Below are 12886 nucleotides of genomic sequence, written 5' to 3' on the forward strand. Positions count from 1 at the left end.
TTTCTCCAGGAGATGGAAAAAGTCAAGTACAAAGTTTCTGAACATTAGTAGTAAGAAAATACCGGAACAAACTGATAAATTGAAAAGCCGTACTTCATTAGGCCTAGATATAGTTATCCATGAGTTCTGCAGGAGCCCTGGAGTCATCTAGCTGAACTGTAAGTTTTATGCAGTAGTTAACTGAAAATGAAAAAGGCTGCAGGGTAGCAAATCTGCTTATCCTATCCTAGCTATGACTCCAAAATCATGGGTAACAGTTGTCAAAAACAATTACTTTGAAAGGGCATGATATAGGAAAATATTAAAAACCAGTTATGAATTTGTGCCTAATTTGTACAGTGCTAGAGCAAAAAAAGAGGATCTTCTACTAAGGAAAGCTAAATTATATACCTCATTTTATATAACAAAAACATATAAAATTATATAAAAAATATAATTATAGGGGTTTTTATTTTTAAAAGCTATTGACGGTAAAATCAGGTACTCATGGGACAAGAGGAAAAGTTTTATCATGGATTAGGTCCTAGTTAATTGAAAAGAGACACAAAAGAGAAATTAAATCACCAGTTTCATTATCTCCAGTGTTTAGCACATTAGTTAATGTGTTGTTTATGATATATTTATTCATGCAAAGGGTCAAGCAGTCAGAGACTGAAATTTGCAGAGGACATAGAATTATATGAGCTGTAATGTCAAGAGAACCCAAGATGGTAGGTGAGTGGAGAAAACAAATGAAATTCAATGTTAAAGTATGAACTAATATATATAAGGAGCAATATTTTAAGCAACCTGCAAACAATGGATGATTGTAATGGCTGTAATTATCTATAGTGATTCAGCTGAAGAAAAAAAAAAGTTAGAATTTATGGCTGGTGGCACATAAAGCTTTGCAAAACCCTGTAGCATTAAAAAAACAAAAACAAACAAACAAATAAAAACACCAAAACAAAACACTCAAACAGCCCACCCCCCATATCTCTAAAGAAATAATGCAATATATATATTCATATAAATATATATGTATATAAAACTCATGATGCTCTTACATGTCATTCTTCCCCCTGAATGTGAAATTCAGTTCTGATTATCCATTCTTAAAAAAGATAGAGCATAAATAGAAGGCGATTAGAACTGAAGGTTGCATACTGAAATATTTTTCTTTAAGGAGACATGACACAGATTCTAAGTAAGAGGGCATACAATGAAACCATACAGAATGACAGATATCACACAGGCATAGCAGCATTTCCAAAAATCCTTATGTGATTTAAGCCTTTAAGTTCTGTTTTCAAAAGTCTTTAAGGAACATTTAAGCAAGATTCAAGACCACCAATTCTCTTTGGTGTTCTGGCAAAATATATGCAAGAAATTGGGTGTTCTTTCCTAGAAAGAACAGAGAGGCTCAATGACATTGAAAGGCAACAAAACAAAACCACAGAGACATTTTAATAAATATACCTGCATTTACATACATGCGTGCGTCTGAAGAAAATGTGTAATCAACCTATGTAATTCAATGCTGTAAAATGTCATGGTAGAAGAGCAGGAATTTGTATAAAAGAACAGGATAAAAATAGTAAGATGCAGCTATGGAAAATGATATTTGCCACAGTTACCTTAACAAAGGAAAAACATTGCGTGTCAACCTTGTAATCTATTTAGTGGTGAGCTTGCACAAGCAAGCTGAATCCTCTGGCAAGTAACACTGGCAGAAACTCAGCAGACAACAAAATCATGTACGTTCAGGGAAGGGGCAGAGGGAGCTTCTTTTCTCTTGAGCAAAACAGCTTGTTTTTCCTCAGAGGTCACTACCAGCAATTCTTTCTGCCAGCTGACACACTGTTTTACATGGAATAAATTGGTCTGGAAATGCGTTATCATGAGTCCATCACTACATAACATTAACCTTAAACATGGAGAGGACTTCTTTTTTTGGTAGCAAGAACTCAAACTACTAAGACTCATGGAAAATACAATTGGAAAAATTATGTTTAAGGCTCAGAAATTGACTGATTATATTGGATTAGAAAACAACATATAAAAATTCAAAGCATTACAGGTTGGCCACAGTGGTTTGATGTCAGAGCTTATTTAGCTCAGTCAAGAAGAGTGTCTGGGTAGAACCCCATTTTCCACTGGTTATCTCTGACTGATTAGGACAGGTTCAGTTAGGTTGTGTGAAGAACAGAAACCTAGAAAATACAGGGCAAAGATATACTGATGGGAAGAAGAAAGAAATGCAAGTGAGGCTACACAAACCATGACTGTACATGTGGCTATTGGGCATCCTTAGCTGTATCCACAGTATAAGTAATCTCCTTTACAGGGAACTTACCACACAACTATCCAGTTGTGACATTTCTTGCTATTGGGAAATGAGAGTGAAAAAAAATCTTACGATCCGATCTAATACTGTAATTTTTACTTTCACATTATTAAAAGGGAAATTATAATCCTATAATATGACTTCTTACTCTAAAATTCCAAAATGTAATAAAGTACTTCTCAATTTAAAACTTTAACATATCTATAAAATAATTTAGAATCTATTCTAATTTAATATTAGAATATTTAGTATCTATTCTAATTTAGTATTAAAATATATGGACATAACTTTGACCAGTTTTATATGTATGAAAGTTTAGAATCTTCTAAAATCCTTAACAATTAGCTAAGGGGGTATCAGAAGGTGAAAGGGAAGCATGACGTGAAAGTATTAGTACTGTATGTATCAGTACATGGAAAGTGTGTAACATGCAAATTTGGTGCTTAATAATGGGAATTAGCATGTTATCCCAGAAATCTGACTTGCAATGAGTTATGTTAAAGCAATTACAATTGTATACTTAAAACTCACATTGATCAGCATATTCAAGGACAGAAAGAACATGGTAGATGACAAGCCCTTGTGTTTGCCTCATATGTCAATTTAAATATTTTATTTGGTTAAAGCATAATATGCACCTGGATAAAAGATAGATACATTTTATTTGAGTACCTGAGAGATGCAGAATAAATCATCCTTTTTGGTAGTTTGTTCTAGCAGTTGATCTCACCTTGAAAAATATGTATTGTGTTTACACTTTAAAGAGTTCTGGTGGCACTGTTCAGAAAGAAAGACTATGAAATCTTTCTCTGTTAGATTGAAAAAATCACTAGTATCTGATATTTTGCTCTCTTATCAGCTACCTGATCTCTTTACTTATTCTGTAGTAGACTCAATTAGCACTTAGGACTCTTTTCTGTAAGTTTTCTGGGTTTTCATCTTCATTTTATTGTATAAGAAGTTGATATAGCATTCTTCTGTCAGCTTTATGTGTACTATACATTTGAACAATTTAATCCATCTTTTCCACTAACCACTACTTATTTCCACATATACCAAATAAAAAGAAAAATCCTGTAAATTCAATATGGTAGTGTGTGTGCAGGGGTGGTGGTACTGACCTACCTAATTATTTTATGACATTTAATTATTGTAAGAATAATTATTCTCTCATTATTTCCCAATTTTGAAATTGTGGTTTAAGTACCTAATTACTAAGCATACAACTATCCCGCCAGAAGTACAAAAGCACTTATTTTATCAGCCAAACTTCTAACATTCTCAAAGAAAGAATTCACATTTGTTTGACAAGACTTTATCTCCCAAAATACTTCTGCCTTGAATTCTAGCAGTAATTCAAAGCTTTTGAACCATTATGTACTGAATCCTACCTCAACTTCGATTACACCATAAGTCACGTTTCATGGATTTTTCTTTATTTTTATTTTTTTATATATCTATTTTTTTAGCTTAAATATTACACTCACTACTTCCAGGAGTTTCTAAAGTATTCCAAGAGGCCTTTAAAATCGAGACAGTACATATCTACTTTTTAATTCAGTTCATCTGAATCAGCTCTTTTACAAAATATTCAGCATAAAAACACTACTCAATGCTTTCCTTGGAAACTAATTGCTTGGAAAATACTTCACCATCACTATGGAATATGACTACACTCTCCTATTCCTTTCTAGAAACAGAACAGAAAAAGTTATGGAGCACTTTTTCTTTGTCATTATTAGCAATTTGATTTTCTTGAACTTTGTGTGGTTCCGATTTTATATATGAGACACTTCTTTTTTCCTAATGCAATATAATATATAATTTGTTGTCCGTAGCTGAACCTTGACCTCAATTCCATTATACTTCCCAGCTTCTAGTTCATATCAAATTATATTTGCTTCCCACTTTTTACATTTTGATATTATGCAGATTTTTTCTAACTGGCGTCTTCATACTGTCACCAATACAACCTGGGTTTTTAGAAGTTGCTTCTCTCAGCTGTTTCTCTCACTATCTGACTACCTGGCTACTTACTAAGCTGCTACTTCTTGCATTTGCCTTTCAGTCACAACCTTGTATCTTCTTATCCTTTTACTTCCAACAAATGCAATTTGCAACATTCTTAACTTCAAGAAATTAGCCTCTTTGAGTTATGGGTTCTCCACAATATTGCTAAGGACTTTTCTCTGTTTACCAACACTGAGCAAAATCAACTTACAGCCACTGGTCCCTAGGCAACTGTAAACTTCCATTGAAATGATTAATTTATCCTTATCTATCCCAATAAAGTCCAAAGTAGAATAAGTGCATGTATATCTAGCTATACATCTCTTAAACTAGATTCCCAAATAGCAATTTGCTTTTTCTTCAGATGGAAAGAAAGCAATTTTCAAGAAAAGAAAAACTATTCTATTTTAGATTTAGAAGAGTAAAAATTCCAATTGTCTTTTTCCCCCATAGCTACATATGTATTGTCTGAATATCAAAGTTCAGGTAAAAAAATAAAACTAAGTATGTGCATAAATGTTTGCAAACTAGGAACTCCATGAACAGAAAATGTAATAGGAACTGAAAAATAAAGTGTTTTTAAATATCAACATTATGAAACATTCAGAATGTAGTTGCAAACTAATTTTTTAAAAGTTCTCTTCAAACATGAGTATATACAGAATTCTGCAAGCAGTTCATTTTAGCAGCAATTTGACTTCAGGACCACACACACTGCCACAATAGAGACCACAAGTCTGCAAAACGTATCAGTTTCAGACCAAGAGTGCTGTATGTAAACAAGTGCAACAAGTGGTTTAATTCCTCAATACAAAGCCAATAGGTACAATAATTTCAGAAGACAAAACACAAGCAATTAATATGAAAATTATAACATCTATTTGAAAAACAGATGAAAGCCAAACATTGTCTTTTCTACCAATAAGTGTCAAATATCTATTATATCAAAATTCCAGTTGTGAAATGTATTACTTCAGACAAGTAATTTTAACAGTTAAGCTCTCTTTCAGTTAACTTGTTCAGATATCTATTCCAGACATCTCTATTGTATATATGAGCTTTGATCTTTAAATGCTGCTTGTTAACATCAGTTCTTACTATTATAGCTTTCCTTGCAACTCCTTGATTTCGTAAGTAAATAATCCTGTGAAACCTTGAAGCTAACTTTTTTTATTTTTTTTTTCTCCTCCCCCCCCTCAAGTTTGTATTGAGTATCATAAAATACTCAATAGGACCATTACAATTAAATAGTATCATTTATTCCAGTATGAGCTGTAGAAAAGGTTCCAAAACCATTTAAGAGCAGCCAAACCGGACGAAGAGTGGTTTGCTACAAAAGAAGAAGTCTGATTGTAGGCAAGATTGTCTAGTGGTGAAAACTTCTCCCAACATCTGGTCCTAAATGGCTCAAAGAGACCTCTAGTCAGAGGTGTTGCCTATGTTATTATTTCCCTTCACTGTATTCTTCTTCCTGAGGATACTAAACTGCAGGTAACTGCCAACATTCACCACGTCCTATCACATTGAATTGTCTGGACTAACCTGAAAATCACAGGAAATGTCTTCCACTTTCAGCTATTTCCCTATTCCAGGAAATCAGAAATGTTATCATCATCTTCTCTATCTATCTAGCTTTCTATCAAGTAATCTTTCCAGGTTCAAGACAGTTTTTGTGTTTTGCCTAACAGGCTGTACACCTTTATGTCATAGTTACGTGGTCACCAGGAAGTACCTGAGGACTGAATAAAAAGTACCACCGAGGAGAAGATAATGTTATTCTGAACATTTACAGTACCAAATACTTTCAAAAGACCTCGTGTGGTGGAAATGGCTTACCTGACCAGTCACAGTATAAATATCTGCCCTTCATGCATGACAGCCCAATCGGAGGCAAGTCATGATAGAAATCACTTAATACACTTGATTCCCTCTAAAATGCGTCTCTGAGAAGAAAAAAGAAGAAAAAAGGGGGGGGGGGGGGGGAGAGAGAGAGAAGAAGAAAAAACAAGATATACCATTACAGACAGGATTATAAACATTGATTCACTCCACATGAGAAAAAGCACACTGCTCAGAGTCAGCAAAACATCTCTAATCCAGCTCACATCAGTTTCAGCTGCTGCAGTTCAGACATGCTTTGCAGCAGCAGACCACCCGTCAAAAAGCTGATACACACACACACCACCTTGGATGCTTTTTGGTTCAGCTCTACAACTCTGACTCTGGTAGGGCTATTCTCTGGACAAATGCCACGGAACGATGGCAATTATAACATGCCGCAGAAGTGAATGAGTATTCAAGCACCCTCAAACATAGAAGAATGCGTGCTATTCAGCTCCCTTTTTCACAGATACAAAACCATACCAATGCACCTAACACATGCGAAGAAGCTCATCCTGACTGCTAAAGGACTCCGATGACATGGGACCATATGTTAATGTTTTAGTAACGATAGCAGCCTATGTGACATCCCTGCCTATATTGCACAAGATGCAGATCTTCGTAGTTACCAGAATAGAGATGGACTACGAACAACGCCCACCACCAGAGGCAGCTGCTCCTTCTCTTTCATCTGGATGCCATCAACCCACTGATGTCTGTATGTCTCCTTAATTGAAAAAAATCATCTTCTCCTAACAAAATGGGAAAAATAAGCTGGGGTCAGGCCCAGGACTTATTATTCAAGTGTATTTGAATAAATACATCAATTTAAAAGGCTTAATGTACAGGGAAGCAAATCATCTTCCTCCCATACAGCAATGTGAGAGTATCCACATTTATTAAAAGTTTCCCCAGTTTCCATTTCCAGTCTTTACGGTGCCTTTCCTCTCTACCAGATCTGCTTGTTGACATGCTGTTCTTTCAAAATACAAATCATTAGCACACTTTTCCTAATCAGCTATAGACATTCATCTTTGCTTACAGAAACTGGAGAACAGGCCAAAGACTGAATTCTCTAGTAGCTGTTGGATGGGCTAAGGTCAACACAATGCTTTGCTCACTGGGTCTGAACAAGGGATATTTTCTACCTTTTCTTTCCTTTGAACTGCTCACAGTAGTACAATTTTCCAAATCCTGGCTAGCTGAAAAAACTATTCACCAAATCTTTGCAAAACTGCAATAAATAGACAAGATTACATAATATGTGTTATTCACTTTAACAGACAAATGTATAGAACTCCTGATTCTTTACAACATATGCCAACATACAATTCTGGACACAATTTTAAAACTCAAAATGTCCAATGTATATTCTTGCTGGTTTACCAGAGCTTTGCCTGACATATTTATAAATTGTGATCAAAAGCATTTCAGCTACCTGAAAAGAAATTGAAAAACGGAGTGTAAACCTGCGTGTTCAGCTGTGGAAGAAAAATCCATCTTTTTTTTTTTTTTTTTTTTTTTTTGGTAAAAAGCCTCCTCCTGCACAGATAAAATGTCTGGGGATAGTGAACATCATTTGTTTTGGAGAAACTTCTTACTGATGAGCTGTGTCTCTTGCTATTTAAACAGAACTTGCTTAGATTTGACTGATTTGAATCAGCATTTGAAAATATTAATGCATACGTTCCATTTTCTGCTGAGATTAGTAGATGCATTTGTGAAGTATAACATATTGCACAGGATGTGCATCAGCAGTTACATGTAATATTACCAGCTCTTTAAAACCCTTAGAAGTAGGCTTTTAAGAGTCCAGACAGAAAACAGGGAGTTAAAAGACAGTAGAAGAAAGCTAGTATTAAAATTGGAGGGCGGCAGTGGGGGCTGCATTTTTGTATTTATTTATTTAGCAATCTCAATTTAAAACACTTTAAGAAACCAAAATGCCAACCATAAGATCACAGGGATTTAAATGATGAAAGAGGCCAAATGAAAGCCAGTAAACAACACAAGATGAAGTTTAAAAAACATTACGGCTTTGCCTTTTCTTTCTTTTTCCTTTTACTTTCTGTTTTTATGCCATTTTTTTCCCCTGGTTTTCATTATCGTTGCTATTTATTCTTAGCCTTCTTGTATATTTCTCAGCTCAGAACACTGACTGATATTCTGCTTGCATAATTCAGGTGAACAGCCAATATATTAAGTAGCCAACAAATTCATTATTAGCTTGACTTAGTCAAATCAAAGTCCTGTTGAGGTTGTTCCTCTTGCCAAGGAATTTGTTTGGATGGAAGCAGATATGTTATGTCAGTATGTGATATCGGTCTTCTTGTGGACTTTTTTGCTTTTACATAGCGCTTAGTATCCACATAATAATAAGAGTCTCAGATCAATTGTAAATAAATTGCTTAAGATATTTGAAACAGTTGAAATTTCAAATAGTGAAGTACAACATAAGTGTCAAACTAAATTTAACTGAAATCACTTGGGGTCTTTTTACCGATTTTGACAGGTGTTGCAATAGGCCATCATTAGTGAAGCACTATCTGAAGTACTGAAGTAATACCTTCAGTAATCTCCCATACTTTGAAAATACAAGAGTGTATTCCAACGAGGGACATGTTGTGCTCTTCTGAACCCCAACTTTACAGATTAAAATAACAGTCAGGCAGCCAACTTTTTACGTATTGTTTACTAAACAGCACATGAGGTTGGTGGCTTTCTTTCAGGCATCGACCACGTCTGGCACTTGGAGCTTGCTGACCTTGAAGCTTACTGGTTAGAGATGAAACCTCACCTATTCAAAGACAGCTGTTTAAAACTTTCAAATAGAGATATATTTTTTAAAGTGTATTTCACTTTTTAATTTCCTACTGTTCTTCTTCCATTGAGAAAGCACTGTCTGAACCCAAAGGGATTTCCACGTCTAGCTTTCATGCTTTTTGTTGCTACATGGCAGTGGCCGCTAGATTGGCAAATAGAATAATTGCCTTTGAGAGATTTCTTTAAGGATGTTAAGAGCATGAACCTCATTCTTTTTAAGTAGCTTCTTAAATAAATGCTTCAAAACAAAGTCAACTATTGATCCAATTCCTTGAATAAAAAGTTCTCCCCATTTGACAATAGGATTTACTACTGAAGAAAAAATGTACATTAATCTTTCTAGTTTATTGTCTTCGGTTGACAAAGGTAGAATTACAGAGTTGCTGCACAAAGAAAGATTTGTACCCTCTGTTTGAAATGGCAAATCTACATAAATTCATTGACTGACTTAGGATAAAAGCAATCTTTACATCTCTACGTCTTGTCACCTGAAGAGAAATAGGAATATAATTTATGCTTTATTGCATAGCAATATTGTTGAATAACTGTTTATTCTCTGAGCACACTAGTGATTTCCTTGCTTCTCGCTGGAAGTGAAAAAGAATAACCACAATGTTTATTTACTGCCAGGGGAGAAGGACGGGAATTCTGTCCAGGAAAACCAAACAAAACAGAAAAAACCCACCCACATCACAATATCTGCAAGAGTTTGCACCAACTTCCAGCCTTTCACATTTCTGCCCCTGGGACACCTAATTCAAACCTTAATTTCCAAAGGGGGAGGGATGGGAGAGAAGATGAGGGTGTCAATATTCCGTCTGTCACGTGTGTGTACAGCGGGATAAAAACAGCCACTGTGGGACAGAAACGTTTTTTTTTTTTTTCCTCCTCCACTGACAGCTGCAATGAGAAGCTGAGCTAGGACGGATGCTGCAGGAGCAGCGAAGGGGATCCTTCATGCGGTCTCACCGCCGCAGCTCCTAACTTACGGTCCCCTTCCCTTAGGGTACCGGCGGCTGGCGCCCGGCCCTGGGGGGCGGGCAGGTGAGGCGAGACCTGCCGGGCTGCTCGGGGACCGGGGGGGGGAAGAGGGGAGAAAGGGGGGTAACGGAATTAAAAAAAAAAAAAAAAAAAAAAAAAGAGAGAGAGAGAATCAATACAAAGGCTCAGCAGCCAGTACGAGGCGAAATCACGCCTGCTCCGCCGCTGGTCACACACACACACAAGCCCTGGCAAAAGGCGAAAGCGCTGCACAGGCACAAAGTGCACTGCGGCTGTCGGGCTCTCCTTGCACACCAGCCCGGCGGCGCACGTCCGCGCACCCTCCCTTGCACGCACCCGCGGAAGGGCATAACCTCCCCCAAAATAAATAAATAAATAAATAAATAAATAAATAAATAGATAACCCCCACCGCCCCCGGGGCCACCCCGCGGGCAGGGCGAGGCCCGGGGGGCTCCTCCCGGCCTCCCCGAGCCCCGCTGCCGCCCGCCTCCCTCCTCGCCGGCGCCCGCCTCCCCGCGGCGTGCCCGCCTCCCTCCCTCCGTCCCCCGGCCGGCAGCCGGGCAGCGGGCGGGCGCTGCCGGCCCCACAGCACCGCGGCCGGGCTGCGCGGAGCGGAGAGGAGAGGAGAAGAGAGGAGAGGAGAGGAGCGGGGCTGGCTGGGCGGGGAGGGAGGGAGGGAGGGAGGGGAGTGGAGGAGTGTGTGTGTGTGTGTGTGTGTGTGTGTGGAAAGAGAAAGGGGGGGGCGACGGGGGGGAAATCAAATAAATAAATAAGCTCCGCACCAATAAGAGAGGCAGCGGCTGCCGAGCAGGCTGGGCTCGGCTGGGAGAGGTCCTCGCTCGGCTGCGTGTTTGTTTGTGTTGTGACCGGAGCCGCGAAGTTCAGAGCCCAAACGTGTTGCTCCGCTCCGCTCCACCTGCTCGGCCGGCGGGGGGGTGCCGGCTCCGGCCGCCCTGCGGGGCCGAAGGACGGGAGAGGAGCGCGGGGCCGCGCCCGCCGCCCGCCCGCCTTCCCCTCAGCCACCGCCGGGGAGGCGACGGACAGGTGAGTGAGGGAGGGAGAGATGGAGAGTGGGAGGGAGCGAGGGGGCGACCGGCCGGCTGCCTCCTCGCAGCCCCCGCGCACTCGCTGCCTGCGGGAGCCAAACTTTGTCCCCCCCCTCCCCAGGCGGGAGGGCGAGCGCCGGGGCTGCGCCGCTTTTGCGCGGGGACGGAGGGGGCGCAGGGGGCGTCCCGCGCAACAGGCGGCTTCCTGCGGGGGCAAGGGGGCGGCTGTCCCCCCGCAGCCCCCGGGCCCAGCCCGCTGTCGGCGCTCCGCAGCCGCGCAAGGTGCGCGGGCGGCGCTGCGGGGGCGCTGCGCGGGGTGCGGGCGCCCGGCAGGTGGAGCCGTGCGGGGTCCGGCTCCGCGCACGGCGGGGGTGGCAATTAGCCGCGGCCACACGTGTGCGGGGTGGCGTGTGGGGTTTTTTGGGGGGTTTTCTCCCCTTCTTCCACGCGTGTCTGGCTTTGCAGAGTGCATAGAGGCGAGAGGCGGGGTGCGAGGGGTAGTCCGTCTTAATTAGTGCGGAATGTATAAAAGCGTAATTGCGAAAATTATTCAATAGCGGCTAACAATTAAAAGATTATCCCGGTACTCTGCAGCTAGCAAGGAGCAGACTGTACTAATTGGATAGTTAATGACATTTAAATAGGCAGGCTTTCTTAAAATAGTAAGCTCCACTCTTGCAGGGAAGTGAATAGGGTGTTAGAATATTTAATAACTGTATTGCGGTGACGGTAACACTGGGAGAAGGACCGCGGTAATTAAGTTGTTAGCTTGGCCGCTGGCACTGGGACGTACCTTGCATCGGCTGAGAGCAGGCTGAATGTACCTCGCTTCTCCTCCGACAGGGAAGCACAGCTGCACACCTCGGGGTTTGTGAGGCCAGGTCGAAAGGCAGGCAAATTTGGGGGTTTTGTCCGGTGAAATCCTCTGCCGTCTGTTAGTGGCATCCTTAGACCGGGCTGATAATTGCGCTCGAGGTGCATGGCACTTGCTGCTTACTGCCTGAGTTTTATGTCACTTTCCGGCACTTATGCTGATTAGAAATAGGCACTGCTCACTGTTGAAGACTGGATCGGAGATGCTGCAGCAACGCTCCTCTTGTCGTCCTTTACAAACTAAGCAGTGAATGTAGTCTTTTTTTTTTTTATAGTAACAGCATACCAGCTTATACACTGCTCAGTAACAGTGATGAATTAATCCATTTCTGCATGGTTAAACTTTATTTTCTGAACTCCTTGTTCTCCAAATCTCTCATATCTCTTGCCTAGCTTGAAATTGTTCTGTGAGAAGCTTAGACGATAGCTGCATAAACCTGTTGCATTTGGTTTGAAAAGTTTTCTCGGTATTATGTGTAATAAAGTTGGCATAACAAGCAGCAGCACAGCGTTATGTTATGGCTGCCGTATTTTTTTCCACAGGGGAATGGTTCCCACTGTCTGCATCAAAGATGTATTGAAGGAAAATGCCAGAAATTAAATTAAATAAGAGATTGAATTTAACAAATTGAATAGGATATTCTATTTTTGGAACTTGTGTAGAGATTAACACATTAGTAAAATTGTTATGTCCATATGGGCTCTTATATTTCTGTGCTTTATTCCCTTAGTCTTTGGTTTTGTCTTTGATGTAATTTTGTTTTCTTTTGAGGTAAAAAAAAAAAAAAAAATAAAAATATGCAGAAATAAACAAACTCCAAAACACCAGTCTAAATACTGAAAGTGCTTGGAGAGTGTGTCTCCCAAGTCGGTTAAAATGCTGACCTTCACAAAAGTTATGTTCACAATTGTAAAATTAGTCTG

At 39.9% G+C, this 12886-nt stretch overlaps 1 protein-coding gene across 23 annotated transcripts in view; it reads left to right on the plus strand.

Annotated features, from left to right (window-relative positions):
- The first annotated feature begins 10798 nt into the window (after positions 1–10798).
- TENM3 (teneurin transmembrane protein 3) overlaps positions 10799–12886 on the plus strand; it is a 1325064-nt gene continuing 1322976 nt past the window's right edge. For 14 of the 23 annotated variants that reach the window (XM_068681265.1, XM_068681272.1, XM_068681274.1 and 11 more), the window contains exon 1: positions 10799–11087. The gene's annotated coding sequence lies outside the window, so the exon portion shown is untranslated. The remainder of the gene's footprint in view (positions 11088–12886) is intronic. The other 9 variants (XM_068681276.1, XM_068681296.1, XM_068681282.1 and 6 more) reach the window with 2 other exon arrangements.

The sequence above is a fragment of the Anas acuta genome, chromosome 4 (genome assembly GCF_963932015.1).
Source record: "Anas acuta chromosome 4, bAnaAcu1.1, whole genome shotgun sequence".
Classification (NCBI taxonomy): Eukaryota; Metazoa; Chordata; class Aves; order Anseriformes; family Anatidae; genus Anas; species Anas acuta.